At 43.9% G+C, this 7601-nt stretch overlaps 1 pseudogene; it reads right to left on the reverse strand.

The window, feature by feature from the left end:
* Positions 1 to 6416: 6416 nt before the first annotated feature.
* On the reverse strand, positions 6417 to 7155 carry LOC115313279 (annotated as a pseudogene).
* Positions 7156 to 7601: the final 446 nt, after the last annotated feature.

A 7601-nucleotide genomic window follows, 5' to 3' on the forward strand; every position in this document is an offset into this window, starting at 1 on the left:
TGATGGTAGCGGGCCCACGATGTCTATATGTAAATGATCGAATCTGGCATCCGGCGGTCGAAATGGGTGGAGCGGTGTCTTTGTGTGTCGAGACACCTTTGAGCGCTGGCATTTGCAGCAAGTCTTCGCCCATAGACGGATGTCTGCGTTGATCCGGGGCCACATGTATCTTGATGTAACTAGGCGTTGTGTGGCCCGAATTCCCGGATGACTAAGGTCATGCAGAGCGTGGCAAATGGCCTGACGAAATTTCGGAGGGATGTAGGGTCTGGGTGTGCCAGTCGACATGTCGCAAATAATCTCACAAGTGGCGAGTGGCAATGTAATGGACTGCAGCTTGAGAGATGTTGATGACGTGCGTAGCTTTTGCAGTTCGGCGTCTTCCTGTTGGGCCAAGGCCAATTCCGAAAAATTGACAACTGGAGACGGGGATACATTCCCAATGCGAGATAGAGCGTCTGCTGGCGTGTTGGCAATACCGGCGACATGGCGTAGATCTGTAGTATATTCTGCAATGTAAGCAAGGTGGCGAATTTCTCTTGCAGAATAAGAGTTGTGGTTTCCGGCGAATGAGTAGGTGAGAGGCTTGTGGTCAGTCATCACGTGAAACACTCGGCCTTCCAAGAAGTAGTGGAAGTGGCGAATTGTTGCGTAAACTGCAAATAGTTCGCGTCCGAACGTGCTATAGCGTGTCTCCGCCGGGGTGAGTTTCTGAGAGAAAAATGCCAGTGGGAGCCACTCATTGTTGTTTTGTTGTTGCAACACTGCTCCTACTGCAACCTCCGAAGCATCAACCATGATGCGCGTTGGAGCGTCATTTCGAGGGTGCACCAAAAGTGTGGCGTCAGCAAGGGCAATTTTTTACAGCTGTGAAAGCCTTTAGTGCGCTGTCTGACCATGGTATTTCCGTGGAGGATTTCTGTTGGCCACGTAGCAAGTCTGTCAGAGGTTTTATAGCTTGTGCGCAGTGTGATATAAATCTTCGATGAAAGTTTACGAGTCCAAGAAACTCTCGCAGCTTCCTCAAAGATTTTGGTTGGGGAAATCTCGGATCACTTGTACCTTGGACTGGAGAGGTTCGATGCCAGCAGGTGTGATGTGGTGTCCGAGAAATTCCAAAGCCGTTGCCCCAAAGGTACATTTTGCCACATTGATGGTCAGTCCGTATAGACGGAGTCGCTCGAAGGTAAGGCGTAGATGTTCGTTGTGCTCTTCGGGTGATGCGCTGGCAATCAAGAGGTCATCAACGCAGGCGAAGATGAAAGGAAGTCCATGAAGGACTTCGTGGATGAACCTCTGAAAGGTTTGCGCGGAGTTGCGCAGCCCGAAGGGCATACGGACATACTCAAAAAGGCCGAAGGGGGTGGTGATTGCCGTCTTCGGTATATCCGCAGGTTCTATTGGGATGTGGTGATACGCCTTCACCAAGTCTATCTTGCTGTAGATAGATGTGCCACCCAGGTGCTGTGTGAAGTCGTGGATATGAGGCAATGGGTACCGATCGGGCTGTGTTTGATTGTTCAGCGCTCGGTAGTCCCCACACGGCCTCCAGTCTCCCGGATCTTTCTTGGGGACCATGTTGAGGGGTGTGGCCCAGGAACTCTTTGATGGTCGGATGATGCCGAGCTCCTGCATGTGCTCGAACTTAGTCGGGCTACGCGGAGGCGTTCGCCCGACAGACGACGAGGGCGAGCAAAAGTGGGTGGGCCAGACGTGACGATATGATATGTCACTCCGTGTGGTGGTAGCTCTGATATGTTAGACGTCTTCGTGATTTGTGGAAATTCTTTTAGGATATCGGCAAAACTGGAAGCAGGCAGGATGTTTCGAATGCCAAATGAAGTTAAGTTGGTGAAGGCTCCATTGACCGCAAGGCGAGTTCTGTTGTCAGTCAGTCGACGGTGGTGCACACTGACATCCAAATCAAAGTGGGAAAGGAAGTCAGAACCCAAGAGTGGGTAGGCCACTCTTGGGTGCCGCAAGCTATCAACGTTAGGAGTTATTTCTTATGACTATTTATTGAAAGTACAAGAAAAAATGTTGCAAGACCCATTTTACTTTATGAGGCACCCAAATATTTTTTCTTGTTGCTGAACTGCATCCGAAAGATGTCCCTGAGAATAGAAGTACTGAAATTACTAAATGCGACTTATTAATGTGACGTTGCATAGAACTACACGTGTGTACGGAAGGAATAAAAAAAACAAAAAAACAAACATATTTTAGTTATTTTAGAGAGGCAGCCGAACGTTGGCAGTCTCTAAGTCTCACACGAGCGTCGTTCTCAAGTTATTGCCCAAGTTTCGACTCCCTCTGTACTTTGCTTAAAGGAGCTATAGAAATTATTTCTATATATCACTAAATACTACTCAGGATCACTCCCCAACGTTAATAACTGCTTGAACTTGGCTTTGCTATTTTTTGTAGGCAATGGCAGTCGCCGAAAATTCGAGAAATATGAGCATTGTTCATCCCCTCAACTTCGGAGCCAGAAGCGGCCATGTGACTTGGTGCCAATCCTCTGCCGCCAACGTTACCGCGCTGGGGTTTTAAAGGAAGAAAACGCTCCAGGCATTGTTAGAGTTCGGCTGTTCTCATCACCGCAGTGGTTGGACACGAGCCACTACCCAAGTGTCCGCCGAGGCACTGATTGTTACGAGCGGATGTACCGTGCTCACGCAGTTCTCCTGTCCAATCCATGAGCCGCGCTCGACGGTCGTCAGGCGGGTGGTTTTGATCCTACAATTGCGACTTCAATCTTTGGGAAGGCAAGACTAAAAGAAATAGTCCCCTCTTATCCTCGCAATTTCACCGCGACAAAGAAGCTTCTGAATTAGTCGCGGCCTGTGCGAGTATACTTGGGCCAGAGGACCAGTACGCCTCGGAAAAGTCATGAACATTCCAACCCGATGTCGTTTTATGACCCATCTAAACTTCACGGGGTGCAAAATAAAGGAATGAAGGGTTGCGGTTAACAAGCGTCAAATAAAATTGTTGAATGAACACACACCAAAACGGAGGAGGCAATTCGTCAGGAATACTTTCAGCCTTTCCACTCTCGTGAAGAAACAAGACCAGCGAAGCTGTTTTATGGTGCAAATGAAGTAATGGCCGGCGGCAAGTCGGCAAGACACCAGAGAGGAAAGGCCGGAAAGGTTGCCGCCATCTATGCGCAACGGCGGCAACCAGACAACCGGCAAGCCGGTTGTCTGGTTGCCGTCTTCATTTATAGATGGCGGTAGCTCTCCAGAGTTTAGTGTCATCATTTGTTTGCTGACGGACACGACACTGGGGAAACTAGCCCTTAACAGCTCCGCTGTATAAAGAGGTGCGTGTGTGTGTGGAGGGGGGGGGGGGGAGTTTTAAAAACATGCTGTGTTGTAAAGGTTCTTCTTTTCTGCATCTTTGGCGCAGACCAAAAAGCGTGACTCCGGAAACTATAGTTTGCTTGCAAAAACGCTCTTACCAAAAAGCACGTTTTTGTCGTGCCAGACGCTCGCGCCGTTCCTGGTGAAAAGCGTCTGACTCGCAACTAAAGAGTCGTGGGTTCGAATCCCGCCTGAAATTCTTAATTTTTTTTCTTTAAGGAAAAATAATTACTTTCAAAAGTGAAATCATTTGAGACATACGGCGACCTTTAATTCACATTACATGTCATGTTTTAATCACTCTCATTCCACGCGTGATGTCACGTTTCACGTGAGCATTGTGGGTTGCTTGAAATTCTTGCGTATCTAGCTCTGACGTCATGAACCTATCGACCAATCAGGATTTTCCAGTCACGCCACCGACATCGGCTTTTCTGCGACATGAGCTCCTTAACGCTATCGAGTTAAAATCATCAGTTAGCAAAGGTGATGCTCATTTGCAAATTAAATTGACCGGCATCTTGTCAAGAACAATCATTCCTCAACAGCCAGGCGATGCCAGCTTATTCTGCATAAGAAAATGTTCACTAGGGCAAGCGCTTTTTTGGGCCAGTTTCGATCTGAGTGCGAAGGTGCGTATAAATTAGAGTCAGGGATGGGCAGAATACATGCAAATATGCATCGAAATACAAATACAATATACTTCGTCAAAAATGTGTTTAAAAACAGATCTAATTACATTTCCAAAAAAGCATTTAAGTACAAGATACAAATACAACCAAATGCATTTGATCTCCTCCAAATACTTTTCCAAATACATTCCCCAAAATTTGCGTTAGCGACTTCACGGCACCTGCAACGGGTTTCTGGGTATCTCATTTTAATTTTGCATCGCACACTTGGGAGTTAGTGTGCGAGGCTCTAGTAACGTGATAGAAATATAATCACAAACAAAAATGTAATCAGCTTGGGCGTAACAGGTGAAAAAAGTACAGAGCTTCAAGCCGCTTTTTTTTGTCGATTACATTTTGGTATAGACCTACAAAGGACCGAGACGACCAAGAGGCGCAGCACTAGGTAGAGAATTTTTTATTGTTGCAACTCGCACCAGTTACGAAAATTTGGACGACCCGCGCATTTAGAATGTTCCAGGCAAAATATATAAATGGAAATCAGGCTGGAAAGCATCACAGGTTGTCACAGGCACTTATTTAGCCAGTCTGCCTGTGAACGTATATTTCGTCACTATTCTCGCCCTGGACTAGCACCGTAATCAGAAAGTCACTAAACGCTTGTGCTTGATTGAGAGACACTGCATTCGGTGCAGAACGTAGTTTTCTTCCTGCTCTGGACAGTGACAATAAATTTGAGGGATGTATTTTCGCCCACAAAATTGTATTTAATTACAATTGCATTTGAAATACCCACGTTTTAGTATATAAATACACACGTCAAATACATTACCCAATTTGTAATTAAATACAAATGCAAAATACACAAACTATTTGAAATACATATTTCAAATACTTGTATTTGAAATACTGCCCATCCCTGATTAGAGTGAACAATTGCGATTATTTCTTGCTGCATGATTAGTGGCATGCATGCGGTGCTGAGTGTAAACAATGTTTGGTTAGAACAACAAGCATTTGGATTGCCGCTCGGTGCTTCTATAAAAAATAAACTGAAAGGAATTATCCTAAAAGTTTTGTTACATTCCGAAAATTTCACTGCTTTTAGCTCAGTTGTGTCGTCATCATATACATATATAATGTGAAGTGTATTTCGTAAACCTTATTTCATAATTAGCATAAGCACCGAGGTGCTCATTTGATAATTTTATGTGATGTATTAAATCCTTAGTTCAAGGACACAATCACGATTTCATTTTTAACACTGCGACACAAAGTTGTACCGATCACGGGTATTTTAGGCGACCTACCACACTTCGCGACAACATTTTATACCGTGTAAATAGATAAGCTTTAACTTTAGAATTTTACTTAAACACGAAGAAAGCACAATAAAATACAGTATAGTATTTTATTGTATAGTACAGTATAGTCGTATGAACACGACGTTATGTATGTTAATGTAGACTTTTTTCTACTCTTGCGTCGAAATTAAATAACTGAATTTAATATTTTTGGCACCTAAAAGCAAAAGTAAATTGCACGGACGATCGAAGAAACTATATAGTTAATCGTTTCACGGCGTAAATAGTGTATATTACCAGAGGGTGATTTCAGATAAGATCGAACAGGGGGTGGCTGGTCGACCTTTTTAATTTGCTTCATAATTTTATATGTTGTTTCCCGATGTCTAAAATGAACAAAATCAGAATTATTTTCACCCAGAAAAAAAATTGTCGAACGCAAAAAATCGTACATCACGTAGAGGTGGAAAGTCGCATTTGCTTGCATAGCCGGAGGGGGCAACTTTGGTGATTAATAACTAAAGTTATACTTCTTAGGTGAGTTTCATAATATTTTAGTATAATCTGTATGTACTTAGCAATGCGAAAAAAAATATTGTTATTGTTTAGTATGTTTAAAAAAATTAATAAAAAACATCAATTTCGGCTCCTTGACCGTTTTCCCCCCAAATTTGCAGGCCTGTATCTTAGGAAATAATTGAGTCACAAACGTCATATTTTCATTTAATACGCTACTCTTAAATGGAAGTACATTCACTAAAATTCAAATTTATTTAGGTGCGGGTTGGGGAGATTTTGGCAAGCAAACACGAGACAAGCACCAAAATAAAAAAAATTTTAAGGGCGACTAAAAAAAAAAAACCCGTTCTCGATTTTTTTTAAACTCTGACCGGTCAGTCTACTCTATCTGGGGGTTAATATCCATTAAAAACATGTTGCATTATATTGATGGTGTAATAGATACAGCACCTCTACCGAGCCCCTTCTGCGAAGCTCGGCACGGTGTACCCCTGTGGTGCGACGCAGTTATTGCGACTTCTTACTTTGAGAGAAAAGTAATTTTTTTATTCATTCGAATATAGCCAGTAATAGTTTGTCACATCTTTGTCACGTTATAATAAATTGAACATTAATTATAATAAATTGCACATAATATACAACAGATTCCTGCCTTCATAGGTTTCAAAATGAACAGATTTTGGCGCAAACATTTTCTGACGGTGTGCACTTAGAGTTTCTTCCAAAGGGATCCGACAGTCCGTGCCACTTGCAAGTCGCAGGTCGAAGCTTCTGATGTTTTGCATAGCCACACATGCCACGACTGAATACCAGGAAAGGCGCGCACTCCCACCCACTCTTCATTTTTGCGCTGACGGAATTCAACAACCTCGTCTTTGTCCAAAAGTGTGAAATTGACTCCTTTTAGTTTTTGGGAAAGACTGTTCACCATGCATTTTGCAGACTGTATGGCCTTTCCTGGGAGCTGTCTCAAGTTGTGAAGCGTTGCTTGGTGTTTGACGAGTCCTCCAACCCCGTCACACGCGTTTTTTTCCGTGCCCAGTGGCTGAGAATAGCCATTGTGCTTTGGGAAAAACATTTTTTTTGGAATTCATGAAGTTGGAAGCGATTCTTGAAGTGACTGGCGGCACCGTCACTTACATAAGTAAAATGGGAGTACACAGCAAGGTTGTCATCGACCCACTCTCTCACTTTTTGTACAGCCAGACAGGCATGAGCGGAGTCATGGTGCAAGTCGTCACTGATGACGGCAAAACTGTATGTCGACTTTCTAGTAGTCACCACACACGTAAATATTGAGACCTGTTTTTTTTTTTCCAGTGGTACGCTTGAATCTCGTCAGGAAGGATAACAGTCCAGTTTTCAGCGAAGTCGAAGTAGAAGACAATGCTACCACGCTGCGCGCACTGCTTTGCTTCATAGATGGCTTTGCCTTGCGTCTGTCTGATATGGTTGTGAATGATTCACCTTGAGACAGACACACGAAGCTCCTCCAGAAAAGTGACCGGATCTAAAGTCTTTTTTACGAGCTCGCCTGACTCCCATGTTGCCAAAAATATCTCTTCATCCTCGGAAATGTTGAGTTTTTCGAGTGTTAGAGACTGGCCTTTGGGACAATGGTCAAATTTGCCTAAAAGGCACTGGCGCGATGGCGGGTTGCAAATGAATGCAGAGTTCAATTCCGCTGCGTCAAGTTGTGAGCCAGAAGCGTTTTGTAGAGAGGCGACACAGAGGTTGTAGTTTGCGCAGTACACACAAACGCACGCTTCTTGCTGGGG

This window comes from Ixodes scapularis, unplaced genomic scaffold (assembly GCF_016920785.2).
Source record: "Ixodes scapularis isolate PalLabHiFi unplaced genomic scaffold, ASM1692078v2 PGA_scaffold10__122_contigs__length_95168666, whole genome shotgun sequence".
Classification (NCBI taxonomy): domain Eukaryota; kingdom Metazoa; phylum Arthropoda; class Arachnida; order Ixodida; family Ixodidae; genus Ixodes; species Ixodes scapularis.